The sequence below is a fragment of the Corvus hawaiiensis genome, chromosome 16, assembly GCF_020740725.1.
Source record: "Corvus hawaiiensis isolate bCorHaw1 chromosome 16, bCorHaw1.pri.cur, whole genome shotgun sequence".
Classification (NCBI taxonomy): Eukaryota; Metazoa; Chordata; class Aves; order Passeriformes; family Corvidae; genus Corvus; species Corvus hawaiiensis.
This window is the reverse complement of record NC_063228.1, coordinates 12,950,828-12,973,807: the sequence shown is the minus strand read 5'-3', so window position 1 is coordinate 12,973,807 and position 22,980 is coordinate 12,950,828. Positions and strand designations below refer to the sequence as shown.

Here is a 22,980-nt window from a genome sequence, read left to right as displayed (position 1 = left end):
AGAGCTTGTATAAGAATTGAGAAATTCCTTTAACTTACTCATGTGTTTGCACAGGATCATGGTCATGAGCAACTCCGCGATCTCTTTCATGTGTATTGTTAAGGTAATTTTATAGTGGAAAGAGAAAACAAGGAGATTTTCAGAGTAATAGTCTTGTCATGTACTGAAAGCCACGACCTATTTCATAACATGTTAATTAACAAGGAATAAGTACGAAACAATGCCCATTTAATGGAAAGGACAATTTAAACTTTAACAGTTTAGCAAAGTAATAATGAGTGAGAAGCTCAGTACAGTATTTCACATGCTGTACCTTGTTTCACATCCAGCTGGCCTATCAATTATAACCTGGACTCTACAGATGGTGCAATATATCAGAATTAAGTCAGTCACTTAGTTTGTTCCCAATTAAGTGCTAATACTCCCAGTGGAGGATATTACTCTGAGTTTCAGTTAAATGCCTGTCTCTAATGTCCCTTTATGGTCTTACTGGGGCACTTTAAAGAGATGCCCTGTCACGTAGGCCAGAACTTTTCCTGGCTTGTTCTTCCAAGTGCTGCCTGCATTGCACTCCTTGTTGTTATTTGGAAGCTACAGAGAGGATTTGATATTTTGTGGGGCTAGGGGGAGAGGTGTCATGCACAATAAGCTTAGGGTAAGTAAGTTGCCCCTGCAATGCATTTGACTTTGCCCCTTATATGTGTACCTGCTGTTGCAAGAACTGAATGTTTCAGCAAGAAACAAGCACTGCAGTGTCCAGCCTCTCGTTTTGTGGGTTAGAATCCTAATGAACTTGTCTCCTGAGGCTTACAGGCATTACAGGGGCTTGCTTTTCTCCGTGACTTACTTGACAGGCGACTTGGGCTTGTGTTTTCCTTGCTCCATCTATCCTCTTTCACTTAGTGTTGCAAGCCATTCTAGGGCTGCCACTAATAGATTGATATCCAATTCCAGTGCACTTCTTTACTCTTTTTGGGTGTTAGTCTTGGCCCAGTTAACGGCTCCTTAATTTTCTGACACCTGTCCTGCCTTGTAGCTAAATGTCAAGCTGGTGGTGGATTTGGTCACTTGATCTAATGGACTCGCTGTCTTCCCCTGTTAGTCTTTAAGGTGACCCTTCCCTGGAAGGAAATTCTCTGACAGAATTTGTTGTCTGAACTGACTCCAGAGATTCCAGGCAATTACATGAGCTTCTGAATATCTTTATTTAGAAGTTTAAAAGATATGTTCTTCGAGAGCTGCTTAAATTACCCTTGTGGATTTGCTGGCATGCTCTGGGAAATCTCTATTGTAGTGTGTTGAGTGAGTTCAGCAGTGCCTGAGTTATGTAGGGAAGTATAAAATAGTCCCCAGATCCAGAGAGTCTGTGCTGAGGGGTTTCTTGGCAGCCTGCTTTATCATTTATATGATGATGACATGGAAAATTTGCCTCGGCTACTCGTTGTCAAAAACATCTCTTTGGTATTTTTAGTGCCACCAGAAATGAGAATTTGGTAACTTACTTAGATTTACTGAAAATTATTTAAGTGTAATTAACTTTTCTACTTAATCTATGACCAGAAAAGAAAAATGTCAAAAACATGTGCTTTTGTGGATCTGAACTATAAAATACTGTTTGGGAAAGAAAGCTTGTTTGTAACAAGGGGAAATTTTCATTTAGTTCTAGTCCTGGTATTAGGCAATGACAAAGCATTCTGTACTAAGTGCTGAAATGGATGATGGATCATAATGCATATGGATTCATGTGATCATAATTCCAGGTGTACTAGGCAATTGCAGCTTCACTTTTCAGCATAATTTGGTGTGTTCTGTAACAGTTTTATCTCTGTTAAGGGCTGGGGTTTTGGTTGGGTGTGGTTTATTTATTTTTTTTTCTGTTTAGATTTGATGGCTTAACATTTCAGAAACAGACTGTGGCACAAAATCAGCTTCATTGATTTTATTTGCATCAAGAGGAACTAACAGCAGCCTCATTTTGAGTTTTCTTATTAAATATCTTTAAAATAAAACCAACTGATTATGTGCTGCATGCATATAACATTTTTTTATCTGACACCTCTTTTACTTTGCTTGAATTTTGTATTGTGTTGGGCATTTTGTTGGGGTTTTTTTCCCCCTCCCCTTAAAAAAGTGACTTGTGTTATGGTCAAGAGTCAAACTACAGTGGATTCTTACTATCTTTTTCCTAACTGTGTTTTATAAGATGTGCTGGGTGTCTTTCCAGTGTACAGTAAGTGAAGTTGCTCCTGACCTGAAGTTTGAAAAATGAGCTCATAGTTTGCTCACTAAACACAACTAGATTTTTCAGGTTTTGTTATAATTTGTGGACTAAAACCAGTAAAAAATATGTTTTGAATCTTTAGTTCAAACATAAAGCAGTTGCAGATTACAAGTGGACAATTGCATGGAAATCAAATGCATGGAACATTTTAGATAGTATTTTTCACTTCTTGAGTATTATATTTTTAGAAACAAAGTTCTGGAATTAGAATAGGGGGTTGAATTTCACAGGTTTTTTTTAAATAGCAGATGTACACATTACAAATATAGTCAAATATATATATTTAGAGTTTGCTAGCTTCTTTTTATTGTCTATTTTTGCTTTTTATTGAGCCCTCAGGTAGGAATGTGTGGAAGTTTGGACTTTTGATGGAGGGAAGTGCTTTATTCAAAAGCTAATTTGGATGCAATTGTTGTCCTGTCATGAAAAAAGCAGGAGGTAATGATGAGCTTTGTGTAAGGAACATAATAGTCATTACATGCCAAGGTACAAATTGTACCTCCTAAGCCTCTGTCTTCAACCTTTCATAGTAAGCAAAATGTATTTTTTTAAATGGAATGGAAAAGGCACTGGTAGAATGCTGATAAATAACTTAGCAATGTCTTGGTTTTATTTATTTCAGTAGGACATTACTCAAATTTCTGTGCAAAAGAATGACTTGACAGAGAAAAGGTGCAAACAAACTTGCTGATAGCTGCTTGCTGCTTGATAGCTAAAATATCAGCAGAGTTAATAATTGAAATAAGTGGAATCTGTGCAAATAGAAATAGAGAAGTAAAAAGAATAGCTGGAAAATAATTGTTCACATGGCTTTATACTTCAAATGTTTTCCACTTTGCATCGTCTTTAATGGGGTCTGGTAGATCTGACCTTGGAGTTCCAGGCTGTGCTGCTGAAGGAGCAGATGGAGCCCAGGCTGGGTGTCCCAGAGTCGGGAGTGGCAGCAGACATTTATGTTCAGACATAGATCCCAGCCTTGTTGCAGTGCAAAGTAACACCGGGAGACAGGAAATATTGCTATAAAAGTGTGACTGTGACTCGTTTTCATCTCAGTCAATGTCAGTGCAGAAACTTCCCTCTCTCCAAAGAGTTGCCTCTATATCCTGCTTGCATCCACCCGCTGATTTCCATTTTGTTACTTCTCTTGTTGGTCTCTCTTGTCCCACTTGGACTTTTAGCTTTGCCAGGGTAATGTACAATATTTGTTTCAATAGAGATTTTGATTTTGCTTTCTGGCAGCAGAGCACTCCTTTAGCAGTGCCGCCCTGTGCACTCGGAGTGTGTTACATGCTGTGGCCACAGCTGGAATTTTCAGCTGGAATTTTCTCAGAATATTGGGAGTCACCTGGCTCCCTTTCACTGTCTGTGTCATTTTGTTAAATCTCAGGTTTAATTGCTTGTAATGGGACAGTAGAGTGAAGAGGACAAGGCTGTTGGAAAGGAACAGCAAACATCCAAGGGACGTGGAGGGTCCCTTCACAAATCCCCAAGAGCCTGCAGAGAGGATTTGTGGGAGTCTGTAGCTGCCCCCTATTTCAACTGGGATAATTGAATTTACAGATCCTCCTCTCTTCTGGAGTTCTGAGGCACAAACCAGTGTGGGCAGACTGGAGGGAACTGGGTTGGGTTCTGAGCACAGCCCTCTGGAGATGAGTGATTCTGCAGCCAAAGCAAGGGAAGTAAGATGGAGCTGGCATAAGCAAGTGAGGAAGGAGATTGGAATCAGTAGCTTCCCTGAAATAGAACTGAAGTTGAGAGGAAAGGAAAGGACAGGGGAAAAAAACCATTCTGGTATCTTTATTTTTAATTATTTAATTTTAGTAGTAGTTTGCAATGAAACGCTAAAAGGATCATGGAGGATATGATAATTGAAATATAATTTCTGTGTCTTTTATTAGTGTAAGTTTCTTCTGCTAAAATTCCATTTATTAATCCTTTGCAAGTAACCAGTAGATTTGAGGTAACTCAGTTACTTTGAAACTCATGATGATTTAACAATTGTAATGCTGTGGAAATGGAGGAAGTCTTGAGCAGTTGTAGATAGTTGAAACATGGAAATCTGTAAGCTACAATATGGAGAAATAATTATTTGTGTTGTTATTTTAGTGCAAAAAGGTAATAGCTTAAACATAAAATACAAATTAATACAAAAGTTTTTTTTGAAAATTTTAGTTTTATGCAGCATAAGATTCAGTTAAAATGATTAAAATGCAAATATACAAGTCTTAGAAATATACATGGAAAATTTAAATTGTTAAGTTTGTGGTATATATTAGAGTTATTACTAAAAATTGTAGATAATAATTTGGAATAATAAATTAGAAGGATCTGTAAAATTGTTGTGAAGTAGCTTTTATATTTTTTTTAATATTTTCTAGTACCTGAAAACCAGAAGGACTAGAATAAGGAAACCCTTACTTACTACAAAATGCAGCTTGAATGAAAAACTTAATAATTGGAAACTATGGTTTGTTGAATTTATTTATTTGAAAATACTGGGCAAAAAAAGGGGAAGAAATGAAAAAGCTTTGCTGCTGTGGGTCCTTAGAAGAGGATGAGTTGTACAAGGAGAATGTGTAAAAAAACATCCTGTTCAAAGCCTTTTCTCCTGCGCAAGGCGGGGGCAGTGAATCATTCCCTGCCCGGGTGTGGATCCCTCTGCCATGCACACTCTGGTGGGAAATATGTGGAACCCCATTAAGTGGAATTGTTGCTGGGCCCTCATCCATCTCCCGATAAGCGGCACAAAGCGGGAGCGGGACGGCGATAACACGGCTTATAACCACGTCAAGTCAAGCGGCTGTTTGTGTCTGACTAATGACTGGGGTGGAGATACAAGTTGTATTTCTTTCTCCAAAGGAACCTCAGATAAGATTAGAAATGTCCTTCACTGGCCGCTGCTTTGTCCTTTAGCCACCCACCCTCCCCAGCCAGGCCTGGTAATTAAAAAAGGGCCATTGAACATGTTCTTATCCAGGGGCTGAAGGGAGGGGAGCTGCCTGATAATGGACCCAATAAGAAGGGGCTGTCAGTGCTTCTTTTCAGCAAATCTGCAACAGGTGAACCATGGCTGAAGCAGTACCTGTACAGTGTTCTGTATTCCAAATATATTTTAGTAATAAACAAACAAGAGAAAGCTTAATAACAATTTTCCGTGGTTCTGGGACATATAAAGTGATTGGAAGTGGTTTGAGGCAAGCGTTCTATTATACTTTGATGAATTTTGCCTTCCCTTCCCTCCCGTGCTGTGTGCAGAAATGCCCCCAGTGTGAGCCCTTTGGTATGTGCTGCATCAACAGGAGAGAAAATGGATGAGGATTTTTCAAACTGTGCATTTTGTGAGCAGTAATTATCCTCATTCTGGTCTAATGAAGATATTTAACAACTAAGTGACAGTTTTCCTTGATTTTCATCCTCACTCTTGAGTCAGGAGCACATGGGTGTTACTGTTGGTAGTAGGATTGCTCTTCATGTGCTCCATTAAAATCTTATCTCCACATGCTCCCATTGTCCCAGCATTAATGTTGGGGTCCCTCCCCTGCCGTGTAGCCCTGGGAGAGGGGCCCTGAGGGCACAGACACGGGGTTTCCTGCCCCTGCTCAGCCTCGTTCCCATTGGTTGGTTTGTGTTCCCTGCGCGGGCAGAAGGACCCTTGGTCCCGTGACTGGAACAGTTCCGGGGCAGAGCTCCGGCCATGCGGCTGGAGAAATAAACATCTCTCTGAAACAGCTAGCAAGAATCTGTCTGTCCATATATATTTCCTTTCCACGGGACTCCTGGTTTGATATATGCGTGTTGCAGGATCCCCACTGCAACAAATGGTGGAGATTTGTGAGCAGAACGATCCCCGATCCCTAAGCGACTGATTTGTGTGAGTAAACCCTGGAAACTTTGGATTCCTCTTCTTGGTTTTGCTTTGCTATTCCGTATCTAAACTATGGAGGAACCGTGGGAAGACTCTTGGCTCTCAGAGCCGCATATGGACATTTATCTTAAACTTAAAATGATTCTTGAACAACGATTTGTAAATTTTAGCTTGATTCAAGCTCAAAAAGAACTGAAACACTTCCTGGCATGGTTGTTTAAGAACTTTTTCTATGTTTCTTGGGATTTAATTCTTACCAAGGGCTTTTGGAAAACCGTTTGGACACAGTTAATATTGGAGTCAAAATATATGCCGATGGAAGAATATTTTCGTGAATATTATTTAGTTACTGAGACTGTTGAGCAATGTCAGCTGTGTCCTGGTGAAGGGAAGCGTGGCGCAGGGACCGTGCGGCCCAGGCCACGTGCACCGAGTGCTCTGAGAGCAGCAGCGAGGCAGTTCCCGCGCGCGGGCGGAGCCACGCGAGCCGCAGTGTCGGCAGTGGAGCGAGGCGCGGCGGGACCCGGCGGTGCCTGCCCGGCCCTGTGCAGCGCGTGGTGGAGCGAGCCCCGGGAACGCCCGGCTGAGAGGGGCGGCACGCGGGCGGCGGCTGGCGGCGATGGCGATGGAACGGAGCCGCGCCCAGCCGAGACACGCGCTGGAGCGGGGCGCGGGGGAGTCGTTGCTCGGGGGCCCGGCCGAGATGTGGGTGCAGCGCCCGACATCGGCAGCGAAGCTGCGACCAGAGGAGGCGACGCACGGAGAACTGAGCGGCGCGGCCCGGCCCGGCCCGCGCAGCCCCGAACGCGACCCCGGGAAGAGCGCGCAGGCACGAGCAGCTCCGACAATTCCAACACGGGAGCGACCGAAGGAGAGAGCAAAGACGCAGCGAGACAGAAAACAGCAGCCACTCGGAAAAAGGAAAAGATCATAGCAACTAAGACCTTAGGGATAGTAAAATGGTATAATGTTAAGCAAAATTATGGTTTTATAACAAGGTGTGACAACCAGCAAGACATATTTGTGCATAGAACTGCTATTAAAAAGAATAACCCTGAAAAATGGATCCCAAGCTTGGGAGATGGAGAGGTGGTGGAATTTAATATTGTACTAGGGAGAAAAGGGTTACAAGCATCGCAGGTCACTGGGCCTGATGGTGTTTCTGTAAAAGGCAGTATATATGCAAAAAATCGTAGTCATGTTAGACAGTATCTCCATTGTAAGCCCCCCCTACAGTTTCCCTTTCCTAATCCCACCTTTCCCTTTTACCCTATGTCCTATTACCCCCAGTGTATTCCCAATCCGTTTTTTCATCCATGGTTTCCCTCACAAAACCATGCTTTTGCCAATTGTTTCCCCAAAAATCCCTTTCCAATGCCGAGTGGGGGATGAAAAGGGGGAGGGAAGAAGTTAAACCCTCTCCTGCCTCAGTTTCCCCACAAAGCATGCTCAGAGTTCTGTCTCCCTTCTGTCAGCCCTAAGATGTTCCACAGAATCTGTTTGGACATTTAAAGACTCAGGAGGGTGGCTTGTTTTGTTTTGAAACTGTTCTTGTTATGTATATCCAGTTGTTTTCATTCTCCTTTTATTAAAATAAAACGGGTGAGGTGTTGGGGTCCCTCCCCTGCCGTGTAGCCCTGGGAGAGGGGCCCTGAGGGCACAGACACGGGGTTTCCTGCCCCTGCTCAGCCTCGTTCCCATTGGTTGGTTTGTGTTCCCTGCGCGGGCAGAAGGACCCTTGGTCCCGTGACTGGAACAGTTCCTCGGCAGAGCTCCGGCCATGCGGCTGGAGAAATAAACATCTCTCTGAAACAGGTAGCAAGAATCTGTCTGTCCATATATATTTCCTTTCCACGGGACTCCTGGTTTGATATATGCGTGTTGCAGGATCCCCACTGCAACACATTAACACTTGGATAGTGATCCTTTTGTAGGACTTAAGGAAGGCTACATGATTGCCCTTGCCCTTTTTGGGCCCTCTTGGGGCTGTGTCTGGAACGTGATGTTCCACTGGGCCTTCCAGAGCCAGGAAGGGTTTGAGTGGAGGCTGGAGCAGGTCGTGTCCCAGCAGATGATGTTGGGCACTGCTGTCAGACACTTCTAAAGAGATTGGAGAGCAGGCAGGGGGAGGGAGGGTCCTCTCAGGGGGACACAGCTAAGGAACAAGAAGCAGTGGTTGCAGGCAGCACCGGGGAAATGCTTCTTGGAAATGGGAGAGGGGAGGAGCAGGAATTTCTTCACAGCAGTTCCAGAGAAACTGGGGGCTTTCCATACTTGAAGGTATTGAAAGCATGACTAGACAGGGCCATGAGAAAACTTACCTCATTTTGAAAGTAGGTCCAGTTTGAGTAAGAGCTCCAGTTGGAGCTCATTGACCTCTAGAGGCTTGTCCTTCTGGCCCCAATTAGTCTGCAGCTCTGTTTGTCCTGGAAGGGTTTGCAAATACACACACGGACCTGTGCATTTATTTTAGTAGGGAGGCTGAGCTGCTGAGCCCATTTCACTACCTGAAAGTTGTAGAAAAAGCAGTAAAAGTGATAGTGTTGCAAGTAGTGTGAGGCAGTTTTATTATACAAATATTTACCCTGGTTATTTCCTGGGTATATTCAGAATAAAACTCTAACCTGACTGTGTTTCAGCGGCAGCTGGATTGTTTACTTTTTAATTTGTGGTGCATTTTTAATGATTCCACAAAATAAAACAAAGTATTTGAGTAAATGAGGCATATTTGATAAGCAAAATTAACAACCTGAAATAAGTTTTTTTTAAGTAGGGTAGTATTAAAAATGTAGCCCTCATAGTGATTAATCTTGGAAGGAACAAGTTCCTTTAGGAGCAATCACAACCTTTTATTTCTATTCATCTTCTAGTCAAAAACTTCTATGGATGGCAGCTGCTCTAGCTTCTCCATTCTGTTTTCCACGGTGTTCTTGCTTTTCAGACCCTTTGGGAAGAAACAGTCCCTGGGTGAAGAAAAATGTATCTTTTGGCAAACTCATGGCCATCTATTAACTATTTTGAGATTGTGAGAAAGATACTTTTGCAATGGTAGTTTCCACGATGGAGATGTTTATGCCCTCAGTTACAGTTCATTCTATAAGTGCTCTCCAGAGCTATTAAATTAAATTGTTGTTCATCTGTTGGACAGAGGCAAAACCCCCAAACCTCTTTTTATATTAATCTGGACTTTTATTAGTAAATAATGCTTAGGATTTTTTCTGCAGCCTGAATTTAAAAAGAGCCTGAAAGAAGGCAGAGGGGCTTGAGTTGATCAGTCTGTCAGTGCAGGTGATGATCTGCAGTGTGTGAAAGCCTAGGCTGAGAAAAGCAGAGCTGGTAGCAGGTTGGATTCTTCTACCAATGGAAGGACTCTTCACAAGGTCTCTGTTCTCTCATCCTTGCAGCTGGATTTGGCCTTTTCTAGTGTGGTAACATATTCCTCTTCTGTTTGGCCACGTCAGGGATTGTTCTTTTTTTCTCTCAAAAGGTTGTTTCTACTTGCTTTGTGAGGGAAGAAAAATGCAGCAACCAGCACTATTTCCATTCCCAAAACTCAGTCCCCTGCTGAAACCATCAATACCTCCTGAAATTCAGAATGGAAAAGCATTGTCTCTTTTTCTTGTTTGCAATGAAGTGAGGATCATAGTAATAGTAGAAGTAATAGACTCCACCAGTTATATAATGAATGTAAAACAAAACTAGATTCAGTGAGGCAAAAAAGGGATTTAAACAGCTGCTTGAAGTGAAAATAGATGATCCTGGGAAATCACTAGGAAATAGCATATAGTACTAATAACATCACTGTTGTTATTTTCACTTTCCTGACATGTCAGCATGTTGTTTGCAGTATTTTTTCATAAAAATAGAATTTATTCAAGCAATTTATCCTTAATGTGTGTAGTACAAATAGTTTATATTGTGCTTATATATCATATTAACAATATTTGATTTGTGCTTTCTTTACAAATTGGAATCATTGATTTTTCTGTGGTTCTCATTGTGCACTTAGGCTGGTGCTTTCAGTTCCCATTTTAGGTGCTGTGCTTTGAAAAAGCTGATTTCTCATAAATTTATTCTCTTTTATAAGAGGGCCTAGGTACCATATTCCTTTTTTAGGAATTGCTTGACTCTCTTTTGGAGCCAATTAATGTCTTAAAAGTTTCAGCTTTCTCCAAAAGAGCACTAAGTGTTCTTCCCCTTCCTCAGAACATAAACTTACCAGCCTTGACCTCAGGTGACATTCACTCTGGGTTCTTTCTGTTTTAATTCTCTTCTTTCTTGCTTCCACTTTGTCCCAGTGATTGTGACAAAAAGTCTCTGGAGATGACCCTCAAAAGCTTCCAAGCACCTGCCATTTGTAAGGGAACCTCTGTGTGTATAGAACCTTCATCTTGATTCTTGTAACTTCTTTAATTTAACTTCCAGATCATAATTTATCCACTGGCAAAACTAATTTGAATGTATTCATTAATTCCTGCCTCAATGTTTTTGAGGTGCCTTGAGAATCAGTCTGTTCTTGTCAGTCCCACCACACACCCTCTTTCCTTATTTTTCTGACTCAGACTCAGCCTCTAGATATATGTTCTGATGTTCCTAGCCTGTGATCAAGTGTTAAAGGTTTCTGAAATTATGAAAAATGCTGATTAAGACTTACATCTAGACTATCTTATGTATAGATCTTACATATAGAATCTGTCTTACATATAGAATGTTTCAAGTCTTGGTAAACATAGTGGGAATCTCTAGGTACACAGGTCCTTGATTTTATTTAGTCTCATTTTCTTGTAGAGGTAGCCATCTAAAAATACAATAAAACCAATAAACAAATAAAAATTAGGCCTTTGTAAAATTTGTTTAATATAAGGACAGTTCTTTGGCTGCAAAGATGTAGAAATCCTCAGCTAGAGCTGCATGTGGGTGCTTTCCATCTTTCTTTATGTACATGGAATTGAATTTACTGTTTCATCCAGATATTTGTGTACTTGCTGGGAGCAGATAAATTTTGAGTAGCAAAAGACTGTTTAGAAAAACTTCATAGCTTTGTAAAGACTACTTCTAACATTTTAGAAAGGAAACATTGAAAGCTGCTGGTACCTGAGTACCTGGGGAGGTGTGTGGTTTGCATCAAGGAGGTGTCTCCATGAATTCAGCTTTGTTGTTATATTATAAACGTGGAGGACCTTGGGTTTGGTGTGTTGCAAGAGTGATAAATCTGAGTTAGATCTACTTTGTAAGTCTCTTGGGATTAAAGCTTTTGGGGAAAAGATCCATTAACGTGTATTAAATCTATTGATTCGCAGTAGAGAGGGACAATTTAAACTTGGAAGTCACCAAGTGAACTTTCCATTAAGTTGGGGGAGCCTGTGGTCACAGCTCATTTGGTCTTTATGAAGTAGAAAATGTGATGTAGACCCCACTGGCATTCTATTAGAGGAAATCATGCATTTAACCATGGAGCAAAATACTGTAGCCAATTACATGAACATACACCTATTTTACACGTGGCTGATCTTCTGAGCAAAAAGTATTAACAATGTGCATACTATCTTGTTTTAGGGGACTATTTACTTTTTAAAGTCAGCGATATGGGATAAAGTTTAGCGAAAAAAATGATTAATATATGATTTATATCAAGTTTTCTAGCTGGAAAGCAGCCTTGCATAGAAATGTGTGGATAGTCTTCAGCTGACATCAGCAAAGACTAATTGTAAGTCTGTTACATGTTAATGTGCAATGTTGTATCCCATATATAAATGCTGACATCTGAAATTGCATGTAGAAAAGAAAGAAAAATGGTCAGGGTTGAAATTAACTTCTTAAAACTATATTTTTAAAACGACTTTGACTTTATTAGAAGATATAAAAGTAAGTGCTGATTTATAACTCAGCGTTTTTCTGCTTTAGGGTGTGAGGCTATCTAAACATCTTTACTTTCAAAACATCTGTTCTTAAATGTAACAGGGTGAACTTTCTACTAGCATTAGATATTTGCAGTGGAATGTCTTGTTTAATGTTGCTAAGACTTCTGAACTGATCTGTTTTTTATCTATATAATAGATGTGTTCCCATGCACAAATCCATGGACGTTTAGAAAGTGCCTTTCCGCAGTTTAGGTACAGCAGTAACTTCCTCAAGCAGCACACTGAAAGCTGATAGAAAAGTTGAGACCTAAACTTTTACAATAAAACGCTGTGGGGGTATTTGAGAGTGGCTGTGCCTATATTCCTGATTTATCCTCATGCCTCTGTCCAGGCTCTGGGCATTTTGAGTGGCAGAAATTATTTACTTTTCCACATCTTTTGGCCTTTACGGTAAAATTGGGAGGAAGGGAAATGCTTACAGTGTAATTTGAACGACACAAACTCTTTTCACCAGTACTTTTGACTTATTCCATTGCTGAAAAGAAATGAGGAGCTGAGAAATTATAAGCTCTATCATTATGGGTTGTTGTGTCTATTGGCACACATTGTGTCTATTGGTATATGAAGATTAATGTGTTGCATGCCAGCATGTCCTTGCCTATGCAAAATATTCTGAGAGTGTTGAGGGGATTTGTACAAGAATTATGCAGAGAACACCACAGCTAAGTGAAAGTAAATTAAGCATCCCCATCTGGCTTTACTTCCTTGCAAATGGCCTCAGCTATGGATTCCAATAGCAGTGACTGTTCATTATCGCTCTGATTTACAGTGCAGATTTCTGAAGCTCTGCTGTGTGCTCCATTAGTCACGATTTCTCCTGTAAGATTTCTGAATGTTGAGGATGGGTGCACTGAGGGAATGGCAGAACTTTGCACTGAAAGTACCCAGGATATTCTTAAAATGTGATATCAGCCTGAGAGTACTGCCTCTGATTTCAGTGGATGCACACACTTCCCTTTTTCCTGCCACCTGACCGATGCTGTGTCTCATAAGAAAGCAGCTGGAGAGACTTCTAATCCTGTATTCCAAAATGTCAGGGTAAGGATTAGTCCAGCTAGCAGTTTTCTCACAAGGTTTGCTATAAATACTTGCATCAAGAGTGCTAGAATTTCAGTTTTTGTGTGATGGTTGGTACTAAGTGAAGGTTTGATGTTGATGGGTGTTACTAGGTAGTCTCAAAGGATAGAAATAAATATTGTATTGGTTCTAGTACTTTCAGTGTGTTCAGCTTTAGAAGGTTAAGGGAAAGTAGTCAATAGTAGAAGTAACCTAGAAAATATGAGTTCATATCCATTTCAATTCAAGAGACAGATGGTATAAATCTATTTAGATTACATTCAGGTTTTATTACAGAAAGGTGGAAAGATCCAGCATTCTCCACAGTCTTGTCATGTGTACTTAGCTAGGTGTCAAGGATTTTAGATTTCAATCTAATCTCTCTCAGCAGCATCCCTGGTTTCCTGAGGCAGATCTCTTGATTGCAGTGTCACAATTCTCTGCCTGTGAAAGAGGAATCAGTGCCACTTCACCTGCACGGGCAGGGCTATCTCAAATTCCTGATGTATTATGCTGGTACTGGGACTGTGATTGTGGTTAGAGCATCTCGGGGTTGATAAAATATAAATGCAAATAATCTTGATGAAAAGGTGTGTGGGGCATGCCACTAGGCTTAAGTGGATTTTTACTGATCAGGTTGTACTAAGAATTGTTTCATAAAGTAAACTGACGATTAATAAATACAGGGTGATACCAAGAAAGAATAGTGCAGGAAAAAGCTTTGTTACAGGACAAAAAAAAAAAAAAAAGAAAAGAAAAAAGAAAAAAAAAGCAAGTGTTGTATTTAAAGCTACAAAGAACAGAAATGAAAGAAAATGCAGCCAGTTCATAGTGCTCTATGAAATGTGTGTGTGGATTGCTGGGTTCTTTCCATGCCACGCTAAGGGCAAGGTAGAAATTCTTGTTTCTGGCCTACTGTAGCCTGTTCACCCCAAAGGAGGTGGAAAAGATGAAAACTGATTCTCCACAGTCTCTGTTTTATGGCTTCGCAATTCTTCTCCTGCTTTGAGCTGCAGAGTGACTTGTCTTTCTTCTTTTTTTTTTTATTGCCTGCAAAATTTGAAACAGATTTGTTTAGAAAGACAGACACATTTCTCTTGTGTTTCTTGCTTCTGCTTTGGGTAGCTGGGTACTGAGCTTCAATGACTAAGCACTTATGACTTAGGTCTTTCCATCCTTCTGTCCTTCCTTCCTAGAAAGATGAAAAATATGACCTTTCCCTTGAGCTTTATGTGTGACTTAAATGCCAGTACTTAGGATCTGGAAAACTTGGGGATAAACTTTTAAAAACAGTTTTGTATCCAAACTCCTTCTTTACGATGAATAAATTTTTGGATACTGAATGTGTTGAAGGATGCTTAATAAAGGAATGAAGTAGCAGCCTACAGCTAAACTCAGCTTTCTGAGCAAGAAAGTAGAACCTTATTCCAAAAATAGGGAGCAACTATTGCTCAACAAAGTGAGTAGTGCCCACGTACACTGAGCAGTGCAAAGGCTCCAGCTGGGTGGTTTTGAGCTGAGGAGACTCTGGTGATGAAAGGTGCTTATCCCATCTCCTGAGAGGTAGGTCTGCATGTGCATTGCTTGTATTTACTTGGAGCTCTGAAATGGAGCAGCAGAGCAGGTACAGCCAGTATTCCAGAGTCCAGATGAAAAACTGCCCCTGACAGAAGTCAAACATTTTGGTACCAGCCAGAGGGAGTAATTAGGCTGGTTTGCACATTGAACAGCAGCCAGTGGGTTCTGATTATTCTCAGAAAAGTACTCCAGTTTCCTAAGCTTAGTATAGAAAAATAAATCTTTGTTTGGGTCAGGGGAGTGGTGTTTTTTGGTGGATGGTTTGGTTTTTTTATAGCTTTTAATTTTTTCTTTCTGAAATGCTGAAATACTATTCATGTATCATGAATTGCTGCAGAACTTGATGTCGTTCATTTGTGATTCCATAGAACTTTTGCTGCTGATGCAAATAGTGTCTGAATTCTTACTTTTCATACCTCTGAAAATCTTCAGAGACACTGTTTTATGCATATTTATTCTTACAGGAAATGGTAGTGCTAAAGTTTACTAGTAAAATCCATCTTCAGCACAGTTGTTTATCTGATCTATGCATTCATTAATAAAGAGTCCCTGCTGTTGTTGGCTCCAGTACAACTTAATTAATTACTATTTGAAATATGGATGTGGTGGAAGATCCAACTTAGTGAAACAGGAGAGCAGCTGTTACCTTCTTTTATGTTTGAAGTCACTGGCTTTTCTCCTTATTTGTGTGTGTCATCCCCTTTTTCATCTTATGACAATAATTCCATAAATTTTGGACTCAGATTCATATGTAAACTCTGCCCCTGTTTTGTTTTCCCACTGTGTCATCTTGTTCTCCTCTGTATTCCCCACTTTATCATCTCATGTTACACCATCCGTTATTGTCTCTCTCTCTTTTCTTTGTCATAGATTTTCAGAATCCTGATATTCCTTTTCTTTCCAGTTCCTTTCTTCAGTCGTTCTGCATTCCTGCGAGCCAAGTAAGTTGTTTCCTACTCTACTGGAGAAACTACTGCTTTTGCCATTTTCCTCAAGATCTGTTTTCCTGGTGATCTATGCCTGAGTGGTTTCTCAAAGCAACATTATAGAATTCATTAAAAGTTTTTCCTGAATGTTTCCATTTCCCCTATTAGTCTTGCTGCTGTTTTCTCTGGTCAGTTACTGAATTCAATTAATTTTTGCTCCTCTCTCTACTTACTCTTCTTTTCCTTTTTTTTTCTTTTTGCTGCCAAGAAGTGACACTGAGAGCTGATGTTTAATGACACCCTCAGATGGCTGCAGGGTTCCCTGTCAGCTAGGGGCATTTCTGTGCAGTCCAGTGCTGGTGAGAGGGAAGGGAGACATTTCAGTCCTGAACCCACTCTCAGTTCCATCCTCGGTGTCTTTCCCATGGATATCCTGGCACTGCAGGCTGTGTCTTCTCTTGCTTGATTTCTTTTATACTGAGGCATTTTTTTGGAGAGTTTTCTCTGTGAGGCTCCCTTGGTTTGAGCACTGCTCTGGCTGCCCCTGCCCTGAGCAGAGGGGATGATGGACCGTGGTCTCCAGAGGCCCCTTTCAACCTCAGCCACTCTGTGATGCTCTGAAGTAGGAGAGAAACAGGAATGGAGAACAAAGGATTGAGTGTAGAGAACACTGTGTTTTCATGGAAAGAAATACCATGCAGGACTAACAAATGCAGAATAATTGTAGAAGCAATTTAACCTACTTGTCTCAGCACAGAAGATGTAAATCCCAATTGCAGAGTTTCAAAGAAACTGAAACAGCCAGCAGGATAAATCATATTTGACTTTATTCTAAAATAAAGGCAAACAATGAGTAGCATTCTAACTCATTTATTTGTTCTCTTAGCTGTGTGCTGTAGCATTTGAAGTGTGCTCTGGCAATCTAGTTTTAGTTATTTTAAGGGTAAGACTAAAAGAATATGTGCAGAAATGTAAGCACAATTTGAATCCTTGAGGTAGCTCTGATGTATCAAGGTGTCTAGTATTTTATTTTTTCCAAAGAGGTTTAATTATTTCAGAACTGAATAGTTAAGGAGGACCTAGGAATATTTATAGTAGGTAGAGCTACAGAGACCCCTAGAAATAGTCTTCAGTGGTTTATACTTTTATAAATATGGGACGAAGAAAATTTTATGTTCTTCACTTTAGGGACAGAAAACAGGAGTGTTTAATGAGGGAAAATAAGGTTTTTTATGAAATAATTGAAATAAAGGAGAGCATGAGGTAGAAAAAATACTGTGAACAACATAAATGCAGGACTTCCCTTTAAGGAGTGTGATTTTCTTAGACTACCATTATAGAATCAGACATATACTTTTAAAAGCATGCAAGTCTTGAGGCTATTTCCTTTTTGAAATTAGATGTTGGATTACCAAAAAAAAAAAAAAAGACTTTATTTTCTTTATAGAAGTGGATAGAAGTCCCTTTATTTCATTTATATTCGATTCTCATTATCCTGGGACACAGAGTTAGGGCTGTGTGAAAAGGAGTAGGAAGAAGAATAAAGATAGAATTTTTCATTGTCCAAAAAAGTGTGGTGTTTTTTTTTTTTTTCCCCTATCCATAAGAACTAAGACAGCCGTTGTGCTTAGAGGAATGAATAATGATTTGTCAGTCTCGATACATATGGAACGGAGTAAGTTCATGGAAAGGTTGTCTGTTGGCTTCAGTCTGCTTAATGGAAAGATATATAAGGGAATGATATCGATCACTGGTTTTTGCCTGTAGCTATTTGAGGTTAGCTATTTAAAGGAATTGTGAAAGTTTTTAAAAAAGCAAAGTATATAACATTTTATTAACACATATTGCTCATTGTTATGCCTTACACTAAGCGTCCCTTTACTAATTGCTGTCCTGGTAACGTTTTTTTTTATGCCTTCCTGCTTCTTTCTTTGTTTTGTCACTTTACTACTAAAAGCAGTAGATTCAAAATTATGCATGCCTGGGCTATAAATGTTTATCAGCTCTAAGCATTCCCCACAGAGCAGTACTCATTCCCCAGTCTCTTCTGTGTTTGTTTTTCGGTTTTGGGTTTTTTTCACAGACTCTTTATTTTCTTCTGTTTTGTGTGCTGTGAGCATAATGTGAGAGGCTGCCACCTCCACATCCCTGGATAATGTGGTGCCATGAGTGCCTGAGGCACCTCTGAGCCCTCTGAGAGTGGGGTGGGCAGAGCTTTTTTCCTTTAGAATGACTTAAAGGCTTCTCAACAGTATCCAGTATAATCTATATGCTAGTAATAAAATTTTCCAGGTGCTGAGGTTTGACTAAAAGATCTGCTGTTCCCTGTGTCTTTCCTCAAGCCCTTTTGTGTAGGATGAAATAATCTTGGTCAGCTTCCAGTCAGCAGGGACCTCCCCAGACTCCCAAGCCCCTTGGCAGATGATAGAGAGGGGTTACTGCCAGAACATCCACCAGCTCCTCCAGAACTCTGGGATGAATCCCCTCAGGCCCTATGGACTGGTGAACATGTTTGTTTGCTTACTTTAATATAAATTCTCCTCAAAGTGTTTTGTGAGCAAAGAATTGCCTGATGCATTGTGTGATAAACAAATACAGCCCAGGAGGTGCCTGGATCTCAGAGAGCAGTATTCACCTCCAAGATTTCTCTTCATTTGCCTCTGATGACATGACAGTTTTACTCTCATTTGAAGTCAAATGTGAGTTCTAACTGCAATTCAAGCAATAAGAGAGTAACCTCAGATTTTCTCTGCGTGTTGTACAGTGAGCTGCTTTGTACAGGTTTTAGCAGTTCTGCTGTTTCCTAAAGGCTGTATTTCAGTGTGACCCTGGCAGCTGAAGTCATGGCTCTGTCACAGGGCTAGCAGATAATACACAAGGGGTTTTTTAGGGTTTGGGATGTTCTGGCTGAGGGGCTTGGAGGTCTTTGTCAGAGATGACCACTCTGATACCCAAGTCCTCAGCATGGTGCATTTCCATTACTCGTTTCACAAATCCATATTCCCTGCCAGTCAAAATGAGCAAGATTTCTCCTGTTGAAAAGAAAAGCTGAGGTAGTGTCAGGATACATTGTTCAGATATCCACAGATCTGTTTCCCAATGTAGCTGAAATGCACATGGTAAAAACAGGGGAATCATGAGCAGAGATGATACAGCTGTATCAGGTAGTGGTGCATTTTTGATCAGTGTTTGATATTGGAGTTCCAGATTAACTGAGAAAGTACAGGCAGTGCCTTATGCATTACTGTTCTATCAGCAGGGTAACAAATCACAGTGAAGATAATTAATGATCATTATCATCTGCTACAATGGAGGCAATGGGGCATATGAGAAACCCAAACTGTGTTTGTAGATGACCAGAAGGTGAGAGAAGTCTGTTCTTACAGGGTACTACAATGATTCCTGGGCAGTGGCTCTCAGGTTTGTAGGCTCACAGACCCCCACAGTGCTAAGAAAGAATTATCTCAATGTTTTGCTATACTTTTTAATTTTCCTTTCCTCACCCCACAGCAGGTACCAAACCACTGTGTTATGATATTGAATATTTCCCAAATAGAAATGCTGTAACCTCAAGGACCAAAACCTGTACAATTGATGGCAACCTTTTCATGTGTCTGTCAGCAAACACTTCAGAATATGTAAAACTGTATTACACAAGGCTTGTTTTTTAACTAAAGAATACAAGTATGGCTTTGGAAGACAAGCACAAACATTTCTGAAAGCCAGGTGGCTTGGCTGGTTCTTAATACAGCACTTAAAGCTTTTCTTTTCTTAAGATGGAAAAAAGTATGTTTCAAAATACAAATTTTCATGGTCTGTATTATGAGTTCATTTCTGTCTTTATTCACCTGGAAACTTAAAAACCCCCAGAGAACACAAATTTGCATTCTTCTTGTGGTCTCAGTTGAGAAGCCAAACATTATTCCAGGTAAATTCCTCCCTTGTCCTGGAGTTAGTTGCTCTGGTCAGAGTGGAGATATTTCACTGTGTCAGTGGGCATTAGTTTTATGGATGAAAGGAAGTCTGGTGCCGAGAATTACAGAGACTTTGTTGAAAACAAATGTTCCACAGCTGACTAATGGGGGGAAAAAAAAGTGGGACTGGAAGAATATTCCAATATAAATTCATGACGCAAAGTGAAATTTAGCGATCTGGGTACTTGTGGCTAAAGCAAGGAGATTTCTTCTGCCTGGAATATTTATGGAGAGCCAGTTGGCTGCATTTATTTTGCAAAGCCTTGGACATGGTACATGGCATCGTGGATTGCCTGACATGCAGTTAACAAAACCACTGAGACTAGAATGCAATTGTAATAGAAAGTGATTATAGGAAAAGTTTGTGAATTTCTAAATGGGTATAACAAAGACATTACGTGTGCTGTGGGGAAGCTGGCTCCTTTCTCTTGAGCACAGTGAACTCACATTTCAAGAGTTTTCAGGTTTTTTTTTTTTAATCAAGTGCTTTAAAATCTCTATAATATGAAAAGACTTCAAAGAGGAAAGATTAAAAAAGAAAAGTAAATAAAAAGGAAATAATATAATTAAGGTTTGACCCTGTAAATTGCTAACCTTCAAAGCTAATGCTGGAGAAGCACAATATTATTAGCAATAAAAAGAATTTGCTTTGCCCTTTTAAAATTACCATAAACCGATTGACTGAAATGGAATGATGTTAATATTTAAGAAGTAGGACACTAGATTCTATTATCTCAGAAACTCTGTCACCTGGTACACTCTGTAGTCCTGTTATCTAATTATTGTCCTTAAATTGCATTAGTGTGCTAGCAATTTGTCTGCTGTTGGAAAAGTAATTGACATTTGAGTTACTGCTTCATATTTGGGAGACTCACTAGGTGGTTCCAAAGAGCCCTCTTCTGTTGAAGCAGATTAGCTTAATTTTACCTAAAAGAAAAGGGAAAGTCTGCATTTTAGAGTATGCCATTTACACAGTGCTCTTGTAATTTGGTATTAAAATTCAGGTTATGTATCACAGCTGATTGCCAAGAAAGAAGATAGGGGGGAAAAGTGGCAAATTAATAAATGACATTTGTGCCTTCAAATTCACTTTAGTGCAGTCTGGTCCTTCAGTGAGTGTGCAAGAGGAGGCTGCTGATGGGAAGAGGCAAAGGAAATGCTGTAATGATGTGGATACAGGGAATGTTTGATCCTTGGGCTCTGCTGTAGTCGATGCTCTGATCTACAGGTGTTTGGTCACTACATGGGCACAGTCCCAGAGCCGTGGTCACCCACAGGATCTTCCCCATGCCATGGTGAAGGGGCTGAAATGCTCCACTTCATTCCCATAATCATGATCTGCTGTAGGAATTTCAGTTTCCTGTTAGTGTTTGGAGGAAGAGTGCTTCCAAAACCTTTTTATACAATTTCTTTGATGAAAATTTAAAGGATAGTTATAATTTCATGTAGCCTGGCAAGGGGAGGAGCAGCCTCTGTTCCAGCAATTACCTTGTGTGAATGTTTCCATGTCCACGAAGGTTTGGTTTCATGACTGTGCAATCAAAAGCTTTGAAACTTTCCAGACAAATGTAATTTGGGATCTAAAGTTGATTAGAGATGCATGATTACAAAATGTGCATAATAGTTTATATGACAACTGGAATTAAATTTAAGATATATTTGAAATTAGCATGAGGAATGTAGCTGTCTGGTACTGGTGATAATTTTGCTAATATAATTTGTTTAGAGATTTTCAGTTCATATTTAAAAACAAGGCAATCTTAAATCTCTTCAAAATATTTTTTTCTGTAGGTCTGTTGCATAAACTAAAGTTCATTGCCTGAACTTATAAGATTGTGTCAGTGCAATCCAAGTGAAGCATTTAGGAATGTTGGCTCAAACTGGAAACCTCATCTGAATTTCTTTTGACAATACCTTTCAAAAAAGATTTAAAGCACTGGTTGCATATCTCCGGAGGTCTCTTTTGATATGTCTTTAAAATACTTCATTTTCCACTGACAGGAATCAGGATTGTCTCTGCTCTTGATGGTTTACATAAATAGTTGTGTTTTTCCAGTCATTATTATGAAATTGTTAAGGCCTTTTGCAGTCCATGTGAATTGGTGGACTGTTTTGCAGAAAACACACTTTATCTCTGTCATCTCAAAAACCACCAAAAAATTAGGAAAATGGGTAGAAAAATGTGAGTTTGATTAAATTACCAAATTATCAAAAGGTTTCTGCAATCCTTTGTGGTAGGTTAATTCTTAATTTAAAAAATATGTTTCAAACCCAAGCATTTTGCCCAAAAAGAAAAGAAAGGAAGTTTTGAAAAAAAATTCTTGAGTTGATTCTGCAGGCAAAGTGGTGAGGGGATGAAAGTTTGTAGAGTGAGAAAGGCAACATCTATTGTAAAGAAATTCCGAAAGTTAAGTATTCCAGAAGAACAACTGATGCCTGTGCACTGTACCTCATGTGAATCATGTGCTGCTGTAATTGGAGTGTCTGCAAACACCAACCCACCTGTCCATTTCTGGACTGTTTTTTCTTTATCTGAAATGACCCTGATGTTATTATTTCCCAGAAAATTAATATAGTATTCGTAATTATTGGCATTTCTGTATTTTTAAAAATGTGAAGCTGTCATAATATGAGGGAGTGAGGAAGAGCGAGGGCTCCACCTGATCAAGGAGAACCAGTCTCTGTTTTCCAGACTGTTAAGATTGTACCTGGAGAGGGACAGAGAGGGCGGTGACCACTGGGGCTCCACTGGCAGAACACTCTGAGCCCCCCGAGTCAAATGCTGAGCATTATTTCAGTTTAAAATTCTAATAGTGCCAGTAATGAGGCAACTTTGCTATTAAACCAGGGGAAGAAAAATAACCTTTTCTCCCCGAAGAAGGATGTGTTGGAAAGGTCAGAGCTGCTCCTGGAGGCAGCGAGGGGCCTGGTGGCAATAATGGGAATGCAAAGTTCTTGAAATGCACGAGAAGTGTAAGTTTTCAGCAGGACAAAGGACACTGCAGAAGGAACTGTAATTTCCTACATTTAGGATTCTTGCTTATAATGCTGTTAGTTAGGTAAGGCCAGGCTTTTAAAGAGCTCAGGACCAGAATTTCATATTCTCAACCTACACAGCAGCTGCTAGATTTTCAAAATAGCTCAACTCCTCACAGTTCCTGTTCTGCAAGGCACCGAGCTCTTGGCAAAGTCTGGCTCTCATTCGGGTGCCAAAATGAGATCTGAACTCTCATGAAAATCTGACTCTCATGAAAATCTGTGAGTACACTGATTTCTTGGGGAAAAAGGAATAAAATAAAAATCCATCAACTGAATATGAAAATGAGTTATAGCAGTATATTTATTTCTTAGTAATTAACTTCTTGGCATGATTGTCGTA

The 22,980-nt window shown here is 40.0% G+C and overlaps 1 protein-coding gene across 19 annotated transcripts in view; it reads left to right on the top strand.

Annotated features, from left to right (window-relative positions):
• The window catches only part of RBFOX1 (RNA binding fox-1 homolog 1), a 1,119,677-nt gene that overhangs the window by 404,831 nt on the left and 691,866 nt on the right, over positions 1-22,980 (top strand). The window contains exon 1 of one of the 19 annotated variants that reach the window (XM_048320461.1): positions 15,597-15,642. The exons of the other annotated variants lie outside the window; for them this stretch is intronic. The gene's annotated coding sequence lies outside the window, so the exon portion shown is untranslated. Of the gene's footprint in view, positions 1-15,596; positions 15,643-22,980 lie in introns of those variants that run through there. 19 annotated transcript variants of the gene reach the window in all.